General features: G+C 44.9%; 1 non-coding gene across 1 annotated transcript; it reads left to right on the top strand.

Annotated features, from left to right (window-relative positions):
* Positions 1-4,502: 4,502 nt before the first annotated feature.
* trnal-cag (transfer RNA leucine (anticodon CAG)) lies at positions 4,503-4,585 on the top strand. The gene has a single exon. It is a non-coding gene; the product is annotated as a tRNA-Leu (tRNA).
* The last annotated feature ends 9,699 nt before the right edge of the window (positions 4,586-14,284 follow it).

Raw genomic sequence — 14,284 nt, 5'->3', positions numbered from 1 at the left:
ATTATGTCTGTATGTATAGCAGAACTCACAGGGCAGCTTATCTCCCAAACTATTTTTCTCATCAGGAAAGTTGGGCCAAATTTGACGTCATCGCCCCACACATCCCAACCAACTATGGATCTGGGATCAGTTTCTATGTCTTCCGCGAGATGTCTTCTACCAATAGAGCTTTTCATTGTGCAAATCCCGCGAGCTTTGACCCTTTGGCAGGCTAAATACTGAGTGTCGTGAGAAAATACATGCACTTTCAGGCGCGCGTTGCGCTCAGAGCGCCCTTTGTTCCATGGAGCACGAGAAGAAGTCAGTTTGTCTGTTCGATTTGAGAATTGTTTTGTACGTTAATAACATCCTAAAGCTTGATTCTGCACTTAGTTTGACCAGTTTAGTCAACATATAATATGTAATTTTGAAGTTTTGATGCGCAACCCCTCGAGACCAGAAGTAATTTTGGATGCATTTAATCTGGAATTTGACGCGTTTGCTAACAGAAAGACACACGACTTGAAACCAAACGCTGTTTTTGGTAAGTATGACTCCTTCCACTACATTCTGATCGAAGACCATCAAAGGAAAGGGAATATTTATGTTGTAATTTTGTGTTTCAGTTGACTCCAACATAGCGGAGAAATATTGCTTACGTCTGAGCGCCGTCTCAGATTATTGAATAGTGAGCGATTTCTGTAACGTGAAAAAGAAATGTGACAAAGCGATTGCATTAAGAAGCAGTGTATCTTTCTAACTATATGTAGAACATGTATATTTAGTCAAAGTTTATGATGTGTATTGCTGTTATCTGGCGGAGTTCTCTATAATTTCTCCAGACATTTTGCAGCATTTTTTGATCATGGCGTCAATGTAAACGGAGATTTATGGATATAAATTGCATATTATTGAAAAAAAAACATAAATGTACTGTGTAACATGTCCTATTGCTTTCATCTGATGAAGATTTTCAAAAGATTAGTGAATTTTTTTTCTTGTAATACTTCGTTTGTGATTGCATCTTTTGTTTGACAAAATGGCTACATATCGTCTGTCTTTATGGTAGTTTGATATACATACAGTGCCTTGCGAAGGTATTCGGCCCCCTTGAACTTTGCGACCTTTTGCCACATTTCAGGCTTCAAACATAAAGATATAAAACTGTATTTTTGTGTGAAGAATCAACAACAAGTGGGACACAATCATGAAGTGGAACGACATTTATTGGATATTTTAAACTTTTTTAACAAATCAAAAACTGAAAAATTGGGCGTGCAAAATTATTCAGCCCCTTTACTTTCAGTGCAGCAAACTCTCTCCAGAAGTTCAGTGAGGATCTCTGAATGATCCAATGTTGACCTAAATGACTAATGATGAGAAATACAATCCACCTGTGTGTAATCAAGTCTCCGTATAAATGCACCTGCACTGTGATAGTCTTAGAGGTCCGTTAAAAGCGCAGAGAGCATCATGAATAGCAAGGAACACACCAGGCAGGTCCGAGATACTGTTGTGAAGAAGTTTAAAGCCGGATTTGGATACAAAAAGATTTCCCAAGCTTTAAACATCCCAAGGAGCACTGTGCAAGCGATAATATTGAAATGGAAGGAGTATCAGAACACTGCAAATCTATCAAGACCTGGCCGTCCCTCTAAACTTTCAGCTCATACAAGGAGAAGACTGATCAGAGATGCAGCCAAGAGGCCCATGATCACTCTGGATGAACTGCAGAGATCTACAGCTGAGGTGGGAGACTCTGTCCATAGGACAACAATCAGTCGTATATTGCACAAATCTGGCCTTTATGGAAGAGTGGCAAGAAGAAAGCCATTTCTTAAATATATCCATAAAGTGTCGTTTAACCTCTTACACTTATGGTGGCGCTATTTCATTTTTGGAAGAAAAACGTTCCCGTTTTAAACAAGATATTTTGTCACAAGATGCTCGACTATGCATATAATTGCTACTGTTCGAAAGAAAACACTCTGACGTGTCCAGAAATACAAATATCTTCTCTGTGCGTGCCCTTTAACGTGAGCTTCAGGCAAAACCAAGATGACTTGGCATCCAGGAAATGACAAGGATTTTTGAGGCTCTGTCTTTCATGATCTCCTTATATGGCTGTGAACGCAAGAGGAATGAGTCTGCCCTTTCTGTCGTTTCCCCAAGGTGTCTGCAGCATTGTGACGTATTTGTAGGCAGATCGTTGGAAGATTGACCATAAGAGACCACATTTACCACGTGTCCGCCCGGTGTCCTGCGCCGAAATTGGTGCGCAAAAGTCACCTGCCAGTATTTTTCCATGGGGCACAGAGAGAGAAGCAAGCTTCCACGAACTGCATGTCAATGAAGAGATATGTGAAAAAACACCTTGAGGATTGATTCCAAACAACGTTTGCCATGTTTCGGTCAATATTATGTAGTTAATCCGGAAAAAGGTTTCACGTTGTAGGTGACTGCATTTTCGGTTCGTTTCGGTAGCCAGGCGCAATGTAGAAAACGGAACGATTTCTCCTACACACAGACGCTTTCAGGAAACACTGCGCATCTGGTATGTGGCTGGGAGTCTCCTCATTGAAAACATCAGAAGCTCTTCAAAGGTAAATGATTTTATTTATTTGGTTATCTGGCTTTTGTGAAAATGTTGCGTGCTACATGATACACAAAATGCTATGCTAGCTTTGCATACTCTTACACAAATTAGTCAATTTCTATGGTTCAAAAGCATATTTTGAAAATCTGAGATGACAGTGTTGTTAAGAAAAGGCTAAGCTTGAGAGCAAACGCATTATTTTAATTTTATTTGCGATTTTCAGAAATCGTTAACGTTGCGTTATGCTAATGAGCCTGAGGCTTAGTCACAATCCCGGATCCGGGATGGGGAGTTTCAAGAGGTTAAAGTTTGCCACAAGCCACCTGGGAGACACACCAAACATGTGGAAGAAGGTGCTCTGGTCAGATGAAACCAAAATTGAACTTTTTGGCAACAATGCAAAACGTTATGTTTGGCGTAAAAGCAACACAGCCCATAACCCTGAACACACCATCCCCACTGTCAAACATGGTGGTGGCAGCATCATGGTTTGGGCCTGCTTTTCTTCAGCAGGGACAGGGAAGATGGTTAAAATTGATGGGAAGATGTGTGGCAAAAGGTCGCAAAGTTCAAGGGGGCCGAATACTTTCGCAAGGCACTGTATGTGCTATGTTTTCGCCGTAAAACATTTTAGAAATCTGACTCGCTGGGTAGATGAACAAAGTGTTTCTTTCATTTGAGCAATTGGACTTGTTAATGTCTGGAGGTTAAATATTTCTAAGAATATTTTTGCATTCTTTGCGCCACGGTTTGAGTTGAGCGGGGGGGTGTGGTTCCCCTTGGGGAACCTGTAGCGTGAACACGTTAAGAGTTTAACACTTTTTCCAACAGTGATGCACACCCCCTACATATTCTATGATATAACTCTGTGCAAACATCTCATCAGCAAGCCAGCGACTTTTTAAACATTCTCACCGGTACCAGCTCCAACTGAATTACCTAATGTACCACACTCAGCTTGGCAGGCTCAAATTAACACAACTCAGACATCTCATCTGAAGGTCCCCGACCTCATTCATACTGATATTAGTCCCTGACTGAATATCAAGCGTATTTCATGCACACAATTTGAGTCTCACAAATCTTCGTTCACGCCAGTAAGCTTCAACTTAAACCATACACACTCAAATCTTCATTCACCGCAGTAAGCAGACCAGTAGGAGACGCAATGGCCCCGCCTCCTATCCATTCTCTGTACAGCTTCTCCCCCCCGTCTCTTCCACTCCTTATCCTCTCTGCCTTCATTCACTTCCAGAGTGGACTTCAGCGTTTTCAACACCTTTATTTCCAATGACATTTTATGTACACTACAATACTGTCAACAACCTATGCCTTTACTCAAACCCAAGTGGTACCCTTTTCCTTATGGCTAAATCGGCCCCCAATTAGGTCTAAAGTAAGAACTCAATTATGCACTGTGGGTCCCCTAGGGTTTTAAGTAGTCTAGTGTCCCCCGGATTATCACCTTTACTTCAATACCAAATGTACAAAATAAAAAATACAATCACTACATATGACTAACGTGTCGACCGGATCACGTTTCTAGAACAAGTTAATGTCTCATTCAAACTTGGTAGTCAGTGCGCCGACTTTACTACCCGATGTACTTCACACACAGCTATGCTTTGTTAGGACCTTAGAGAGACCCTCTCCTTAAGGCTAAATCGGTCTCAAGTCCAAGTAATCAATTTAATTATCAATTATCATTCACACTTGGCCCTGCCTAGTACATCATATCGCTTTCCATTCGCACTTTGGTGGTCACTCGTTACCCACCACTCATACATGTAGTCCCAGACTATCCAGTCACACTTTTATAATCAGCTAGAATGAATCATACATGTAGTATGTGGTGATTATAGTAGGCAGTGCCTATTTCTACTTTTACCCCATACTCTTTAACCCGATACCCAGGTACTGTGCTCTAGTCAGGATGGCCGAGCGGTCTAAGGAGCTGCGTTCAGGTCGCTGTCTCCCATGGAGGCGTGGGTTCAAATCCCACTTCTGACAGTCATTTAGTGCCTCTCAGGAGTCATGCTGCTTAGCAGTAATAAAGATGAAATAACTTCACACAGTGAAATAAAAATGTATAATATACACTCAAATGCAAACCTTCTGGAGCTGAGCAAAGATCAAGGAAAATAAGACAACAGCTGTACTTAATAACAAATGAATGACGTTAGAGTTGCGTAAATTCAAATCTGGTATCAGGATAAATATAACAATTAGTCACCGATTTTATACCATGTTTTTTTATTAGCTAAGTAATAAATGGTAAATGCAACTTTCGTATATACGGGCTCACTGTAATACCACGCAGGCAGAACAGAGAACTGACAAGATGTATGTAAACAGTATTCTTTATACTTTGATAGACAGTTCCAACCCGTCTGTTGGCCTAGCACAGTAGAGGCTGGGCGTGGTTTAAACTTGCTCAGCCTATTGCAGGCGCTCAGGCGGGTCCCCGCCTCTGGCGCTTCTGTTGATAGATGTAACTGTTGCTGTGAAGAACATCCATGTGCTCATGCTCGATACCGTTATCTTGCACCTGGATCTTGTTATCTAACAAAAGACCGCTTGTTCTGCAACCCCACGCTCTGAATGTGCCCCCTCCCAACTCATTGCACAGTCACTGTCTTCTGTATTTTTCCATCATGAGAAAGGCCCATGGCCCTGAAACTTTTAACAATGTTTCAAGTCAGCTATGTTGCATAACACATACATACACCCACACAAGCCAACAGCAGATAATATTCAATCATATATATGGTAATGGCTATAATGTAAAACACAGGATCCAACAATGAGGGGAACATTTCATGTTATGGCATTATCTTTCAGCTGTTAAATTATCACTTTCTGTAGGCTATGCCTGTTGGCCCAATCACTCCTAACAAGCCTGTTTACTTTTGTCAAAGTTGTAGTGGCCGAGTGGTTAAGGCGATGGACTAGAAATCCATTAGGATCTTTCTGCGCAGGGTCGAATCCTGCTGACAATGAAAATGAATATTTTTGACCCCTACGGAGGTAGAAGTTTAGTCGTGTTTCTTTTAACAATCACATCCTCTCAGATCTCCACAAGTACATAGGGATTAGTTGCCCATTTGGGATAGGACTGCAGGCCATCTATCCCACCTCACACCTTTACACACCTGGTTATCCAGCCTTCTAGCTCTATAGGCCACAGTAGCATAGGTTAGAGGTTTGTGTCAAGCCACAGATTTCAGGTGAGATCCCATGATACACTCAACAATACAACACGATTCTCATGAATAACCATTAAGCCATTTGCTAAGATTTCCCCAATTTTGACATGTGGAAACCTGTTGTCACTCTTACCCTGACGGATAGCTCCAGACACTTTTTGGTCCTGAGGCATTTTTAAAATCACGTCAAAATGGCCATATTCTGAAGACACTCTTAAATGTCTGCAGGGTAATCGAAATGGCCACATCTAAAGTCAAGCCACAGGTAATAGGTGAGAAACCTTGTTAAACCCTAAAAGAAAAAACACGATTGCATTGAAAATAACCATTAAGTCATTCAGGTCGCAGACTCCCCTATAGGCATGGTTTGAAACCCAATCCTGACAACTTTTTAGCACCTGCATGTCATGCACCTTTGGAAAATGACTTAAGGTAATGTAAATGACACCTAGTTAATATGAGTAGTGAATAACTATCGTATTTTTAATATTCTGCAAAAACAGCTAGTTGATGAGAGGCTGAAAGAGAATTGCAAGATTGGCGCAATTTCACAGGCGGGCCACAAACAGGCAAATAACAAAAAGCATCTCGGAACACACAACTCGGTTGTCAGTGGATTGTATTGGCGGGAAGAACAAAATATTGTCTGCAGGGTAATCGAAGTCGCCGCATCTAATGTCAAGCCACAGGTAATAGGTGAGAAGCCACAGGTAAGTTGAGAAACCTTGTTAAACCCTAAAAGAAAAAGAAAAACACGATTGCATTGAAAATATCAATTAAGTCATTCAGGTCGCAGATTCCCTATAGGCATGGTTTGAAACCCCTCCTGACAATTCGTCACGGTTAGGCTTGCACAGATCGGGAGGACCTCAGAAATATTCCTGAGGTCGAATTGTGCTTTGAACCCTAACTGTTCTCCCATTGTCACCCAACAGCACCTGCAATTTAGGGGCAGGCTTCATTATGGGCATACTTTTGTCACTCTGAGCTCAGACCGAGCAAGCTATGGTCTAGCGGGCATTCAAGGAAACTGCCAACAGCTTTGTTTGTGGGCCTCAATCGTGTGTGCTTCGTTGCTCATCTGAAAGTAAGTTGTGTTTCTTTTTCATCTGATATTGTGACAGTGTTACATGAAAGTTGCTCGTCATTGTTACATGACAGTAGGTTGTCGTAAAACAAGGCTGCATGAAGTGTGAACTGGAGCGCTCTTGGATCCACAAGAACAAAGTGTTTTTGGAGAATGCGGGAATCGATCCCACTACCTCTCGCATGCTAAGCAAGCACTCTGCCATTTTAGCCAATTCCGCAGCTGGTAGAACTTGCCACAAGGAGCAACCAAGAGTGTTCAGTCTTGTCAGGCTATGCTGTTGGTGGACTTGTTCGTTTACGAGCCAGCACTTGCAGAGGCTCGGTGCATCTCAACAATAGTGCTCCATAGCCAGTGGACGGTTAGCTCTGTTGGTTAGAGAGTGTTGCCAATAAAGCCAATGGTGTGGGTTTGATCCCCGTACTGGTAGTGAGGTACAATTTGAGTGTCAAAATTATGAGTCACATGCGTGTGCATTGTCAAGGTTACCACAGAGTATATTTTCGTGGCTTCCCGAAACAATTAAGTTGGTGGACCATTAGACTGAAGATCTAAAGGTCCGTGTTTCGATCCTGGGTTTCGGCATTAGTTGTTGTTCTTACTTCATGTTTTGCTTTGGCTTCAAGGAAACTGCCCACATCTTTTTTTGAGGGCCTCAATCGTGTGTGCTTCGTTGCTCCTCTGAAAGTAAGTTGTGTCTTCTTTTTCATCTGATATTGTATCAGTGTTACATGAAAGTTGCTCGTCATTGAACCACTGCGCCACCCGGGAGGCCCGGGAGTCGGGAACCTTTGAGGAAGCAATTGTATCACCACAAGAAGGAGAAGATGGAGGAGAGGACGTGGTGGAGGGTGAGAGACTGAGAAAGCAAGAAGGGAGAAGATGGAACAGAAGACGAATGAAATAGGGAGCAGTATGGATTCAGAAATAAGAAGAGGGAGTTTTCAGGAGGGGGGGTGGGCTGGGTGGAGGAACTGGGGACTCACAGATTTTGGGGGGGACCTCGAGCGATGTGGGTGCCTCGGAAGGAGTTGAAGTGGATGGAGTGGGATGCTGGCAACGATACATGAGACACAAATGGGCACAGGAAAGAAGATTGAGTTGGTTGGATGAGATGGATCTAGAGTCAATTTCAGATTCAGATGACATGGAAAATATTGATAGAACAAGGGGAGGCGACAGGAAGAGGAAAGCGGCGGAGGTGAAAAAGGACAGAAAAGGATGAAAACATAACAGGTAAAGGATAATGAGAAAATATAGATTTTAATTTATTGGAATGGTTAATTTTATGTCAATCAATGTGAATGGTTTAAGAAAAATTCCAAAGAATAGTAAAAATGAAGAATTCTGATATTTTATGCCTTCAAGAAACACATTGGGACAATGTATGTATTTTAGAAGTAAAAAAATATGGAGAGATTTTATTTTCGTTAACAATGGCAGTGTCATGCATAGGTGTAATAGGTGGCAGGGAAGTCAGGCGCAGGAAAGTCAAATGGAGTGTAAAATGGAGTCTTTTAATAAAGTCCACGGAGTATGCTCCATAACACTAAATGTACATAAACAAACAAACAAACATGTGTACGAGGACCCAACGCGCACCTATACAACAATCTCTGACAAAGACATGAGGGGAAACAGAGGGTTAAATACACAACAGGTATTGAATGGGATTGAAAACAGGTGTGGGAAGACTAGACAAAACCAATGGAAAAATGAAAAAAGGATCAATGATGGCTAGAAGACCGGTGACGCTGAACACCGCCCGAACAAGGAGGCAACGACTTCGGCAGAAGTCGTGACAGAACCCCCCCCCCCCCCGACGCGCGGCTCCAGCTGCGCGTCGACACCGGCCTCGGGGACGACCCGGAGGGCGAGGTGCAGGGCGATCCGGATGGAGACGGTGAAATTCTGATAACATGGAAGGATCTAACACGTCCTCCACCGGAACCCAGCATCTCTCCTCCGGCCCGTACCCCTCCCAGTCCACGAGGTACTGAAGGCCCTCGCCCGACGTCTCGAATCCAAAATTGATCGAACAGAGTACGCCGGAACCCCTCGATGTCTAGAGGAGGCGGGGGAACATTACGCACTTCAGTCTCCTGGAGCGGGCCAGCCACCATCGGCCTGAGGAGAGACACATGGAACGAGGGGTTAATACGGTAATGAGTGGGTAGTTGTAACCTATAACATACCTCGTTCACTCTCCTCAGGACTTTAAACGGCCCCACAAACCGTGGACCCAGCTTCCGGCAGAGCAGGCGAAGGTTTCGGGTCGAGAGCCAGACCCTGTCCCCTGGTGCGAACACTGGGGCCTCACTGCGGCGACGGTCTGCGCCAATTTTCTGGCGCCTTATGGCACGCTGAAGGTGGATGTGGGCTGCCTCCCAGGTCTCCTCAGCGTGCCGAAACCAATTGTCCACCGCAGGGGCCTCGGACTGGCTCTGATGCCAAGGAGCCAGAACCGGCTGATACTCCCTTTTAATGTGTATTAGGGTAAGGTTAGTGGAGGAGAGATGTAGTGAGTTCTGAGCCATCTCTGCCCAGGGCACGAACTTCGCCCACTCCCCCGGCCGATCCTGGCAATAAGACCGCAGAAACCTACCCACATCCTGGTTAACCCTCTCCACCTGCCCATTACTCTCGGGGTGAAAACCTGAGGTAAGACTAACCGAGATCCCCAGACGCTCCATGAACGCCTTACAGACCCTTGATGTGAACTGGGACCCCGATCAGACACTATATCCTCAGGCACCCCATAGTGCCGGAAAACGTGTGTAAACAGGGCCTCTGCAGTTTGTAAGGCTGTAGGGAGACCGGGCAAAGGGAGACGACGATAGGACTTTGAAACCGATCCACAACGACCAGGATCGTGGTGTAACCCTGTGAAGGTGGAAGATCAGTCAAAAAAAAAAAAAATCCACCGACAGGTGCGACCATGGCCGTTGAGGAACGGGTAGAGGTTGTAGCTTACCTCTGGGCAGGTGTCTAGGAGCCTTGCACTGGGCGCACACCGAGCAGGAAGAAACATAAATCCTCACGTCCTTAGCTAAAGTGGGCCACCAGTATCTCCTTTCAAGACAGAGCATCGTCCGACCTACCCCAGGATGACCAGAGGAGGGTGACGTGTGAGCCCAATATATCAATCGGTCGCGGACAGCAGACGACCAGCTGGACACTCAGGGGGAGAAGGCTCTGCACGTGACGCCCGCGTCCAGCTCCCACACTACAGGCGCCACCAGACACGAAGCTGGGAGTGGGATCCATGGACCGCTCCTCTGTGTCATACAGCCGAGACAATGCGTCTGCCTTAACGTTCTGGGAGCCTGTCTGTAAGAAAGAGTAAACCCAAAACGAGTGAAAAACATGGCCCCACCTTGCCTGGCGAGGATTCAATCTCTTCGCCTGCCGGATATACTCCAGATTGCGGTGGTCAGTTCAGATGAGAAAAGGGTGTTTAGCCCCCTCAAGCCAATGCCTCCACACCTTTCAAAGCTTCTACGACAGCTAACAGCTCTCGGTTCCCCACAGTTTCGCTCCGCCGGGCTGAGCTTCTTCGAAAAGAAAGCACAGGGGCAAAGCTTCAGTGGCGTACCCGAATGCTGAGAGAGCACTGCTCCTATCCCAGCTTCGGATGCGTCCACCTCCACTATGAATGGCAAAGAGGGATCCAGATGAGCCAGCACAGGCACCGAGGTAAACAGAGTCTTCAGGTGCTCAAAAGCCCTGTTCGCCTCAGCCGACCACTGCAAGCGCACCGGTCCCCCCGGTAATGGGAGCTGCCACCTGACCAAAACCCCGGATAAACCTCCGGTAGTAATTGGAAAACCCCCCCAAAAAACGCTGCAACTCCTTTACCGTGGTTGGAGTCGGCCAATTACACACGGCTGTAATGCGGTCGCTCTCCATCTCCACTCCTGAAGTGGAAATCCGATGCCCTAGGAAGGAGATGGATTGTTAGAAAAGCAAGCATTTCTCAGCCTTGACATATAGATCATGCTCCAACAGGCGACCAAGCACCCTGCGCACCAGGGACACATGCTCGGGCGTGTAGCAGAGTATATCAGAATATCATCGATATACACCACTACACCCTGCACGTGTAGGTCCCTGAAGATCTCATCTACAAATGATTGGAAAACTGATGGAGCATTCATCAACCCATATGGCATGACAAGGTACTCATAATGACCTGAGGTGGTGCTAAATGCCGTCTTCCACTCATCACCCTTAATACGCACCAGATTGTATGCACTCCTGAGATCCAATTTTATGAAAAAACGTACCCCGTGCATTAACTCAATAATCGTATTGATCAGAGTGTAGCGGGTAACTATATTTCACTGATTTTATTAAGACCTCGATAATCAACACACGGGCGTAAACCGCCATCAGTTTTTTTTTCCACAAAAAGAAACTCGAAGAGACGGGTGAAATGGATGGCTGAATGAACCCCTGATGCAGGGATTCAGAGACATGTCTCCATAGCCTCCGTCTCTGCTTGCGACTTGGGATATGCAGCGTCTACCAAGAGATCTATCGCACAATCCCCCGTCGATGGGGTGGTAATTGAGTCGCCTTCTTTTTTACAGAAGGCGAGAGCCAAATCGGCATAGTCGAGGGGAATGCGCACGGTGGAGACCTGGTCTGGACTTTCCACCATAGTAGCACCAACGGAAACCCCTAAACACCTACCTGAGCATTCTCGCGACCACCCCATGAGAGCCCTCTGTGGCCAAGAAACAGTGGGGTTGACAAACTAACCAGGGTAGGCCGAGCACCACAGAATATGCAGGAGAATCAATAAGGACCCTCCTGCATTATCATACACAAAGGTGCGGTTACCTCCCTGATAAACCCTGACCCTAATGGTCGACTAAGGCATGAATAGGGAAAGGCATATCCACAGGAACAATAGGGATCCCTAAACTATGAGCTAGACTTTTATTAATGAAATTCCCAGCCGCACCTGAATCTATTAGCGCCTTATACTGGGAATGCAGTGAAAAAAAAAAAAAAAAAAAAAAAAAAAAAAAAAAAAATCAGGAAAAGAGACAAACAGTGCAGCAGAGGGCTCTGGATGAGAATGGTGCCTACTCACCTGGGGTGACGCCAGAATGCCCTGCCTGCCCTCTCTATTCCCAGAGGAACCAACCCGGCACCGACCAGCAGTGTGCCCTCTGCGACCATGAATGGTGCTCGAGCGGAACCCCCTCCGGTCTCCCTGCGCACCATCCCTCCCAATTCCATAGGTTCGGGAGAGAGGGTGCGGGAGGATGGAACAACCAGACCCGATCTAGACGTCCACGAGTAGCCAGCATGTTGTCCAACTTGATGGACATGTCCACCAGCTGGTCGAAGGTGAGGGTGGTGTCTCTACAGGCCAGCTCCCGACGGACGTCCTCGCGTAAACTACAACGGTAATGGTCGATCAGGGCCCTGTCGCTCCATCCAGCGCCGGCAGCCAAGGTCTTAAACTCCAAAGCAAAATCCTGTGCACTCCTCGTCTCCTGCCTCAGATGATAGAGAAGCTCACCCGCTGCTTTGCCTTCAGGTGGGTGATCGAATACTATCCGGAATTGGCGGGTGAACTCCTCAAAATGGTCCAACGCCGCATCCTTCCTACTACACACAGTGCTGGCCCATTCCAGGGCTTTCCCGGTGAGGCATGAGACGAGGGCATAACTCTTCTCACGGTCAGATGGTACTGGGGAGGCCGTGGCTAGATAAACTGAACTTGTAAGGAGGAAACCCTGGGAGCCAGCAGTATCTCCATTGTATCCCGTAGGTAGGGATAAAAGGATCTTCGATTCCAGAGAGGAAAAAACGTTCACGGGAGATTCCGGTTGTGGTGGTGGTGGCGCTGGAGAAACTCCCTGTCTCTCCCAGCGATTATTTTCTGGACAATGTGATCCATGACGGAGCTGATAACGTCAAGCTCCCTCGCTTGTTCCTGAACGCGTTCCTCCAGTTCCATGGGCATAGTGTCCTCTCCTGCTGACTTCATATATTGGTCAGAGATTCTGTCATGCATAGGTGTAATAGGTGGCAGGGAAGTCAGGCGCAGGAGAGTCAAATGGAGTGTAAAATGGAGTCTTTTAATAAAGTCCACGGAGTATGCTCCATAACACTAAATGTACATAAACAAACAAACAAACAAACATGGGTACGAGGACCCGACGCGCACCTATACAACAATCACACTACACTGACAATGCAACAATCTCTGACAAACACATGAGGGGAAAAAGAGGGGTTAAATACACAACAGGTATTGAAAACAGGTGTGTGGGAAGACTAGACAAAACCAATGGAAAAATGAAAAAAGGATCAATGATGGCTAGAAGACCGGTGACGTCGAACTCCGAGCACAGCCCGAACAAGGAGAGGCAACGACTTCGGCAGAAGTCGTGACAGGCAGGGGGAATTCAAATGGTGTTGCTATTTTATTGAGGATGTGGTAGAGAATGTGAAAGATCTACAATGATAATAATGGGAGAATTTTAGATTTTGAATATATGAATATGGTTTTTAGAATTATAAATATTTACGCGCCTAATACTGAAATAGAGCGCAATGATATTTTTAGAATTAGAAAAATGGTGTGAGGGAACTATTGTAGTTGGGGATTTTAATGTTAAAATGGATAGACTGGATATGACAAGAGGAGCAATTTTTTTTTCAGAAGTGATGAATCTGGGGGGTTTTAAAGAAGATGTTAGAAAAGGGAATGATTGATATGTGGAGAGGAAAATCCAGACAGAGAATTTTCTAGAAGGCAGGTGGTTTTAGGGGATTTGAAACAGGGATAGATCTGGTTTTAGTGAAAGGTTGAAGGAATTTTATGAAGAATATTATGTATGTTTTTGCAACTTTTAGTGATCATGCAGGTTTAACATTTTCAGTGGGTCTTAGATAAGGAAAGAGCAGGGGGTGGAGTATGGTGTATGAATGCAGGGTATTTAGAAGATGAAGAATATGGGACAACTTAAACAACTTAAATCTTTGATAGCATGTGAAATGGAGGACAAGCAGAAAGAGAATGATGTGTTTATGGTGGGACAAGGTTAAGGAAAAAATAAAAGTTTAGTTTAAGATATGCAAGGAAAAAGAGGGGTAGGATGAAAAGAAAATGAGTTGAGAGCTAAATTGGAAGAAGAAATGGGGAAGTGTGACAGTGAACCTAATTATAATATAGAAAAGTTTTTAGAGTTGAAAGAAAAATTGAGTAAATATGAAATAGATAAGTGTAAGGGGGCTATTATAAGAAGCAAAGCAAAGTATTTTTGAGGGGGAGAAATTCACTTTTTCTTGGATTAGAGAAGAATAAACAGAGAACATACACTGCTCAAAAAAATAAAGGGAACACTTAAACACAATGTAACTCCAAGTCAATCACACTTAGGAAGCAACTCT

Source organism: Oncorhynchus masou, unplaced genomic scaffold, assembly GCF_036934945.1.
Source record: "Oncorhynchus masou masou isolate Uvic2021 unplaced genomic scaffold, UVic_Omas_1.1 unplaced_scaffold_1366, whole genome shotgun sequence".
In the NCBI taxonomy this organism is placed as follows: domain Eukaryota; kingdom Metazoa; phylum Chordata; class Actinopteri; order Salmoniformes; family Salmonidae; genus Oncorhynchus; species Oncorhynchus masou.
Note: the sequence above shows the minus strand (reverse complement) of the source record. Positions and strands in the feature narration are given on the sequence as shown.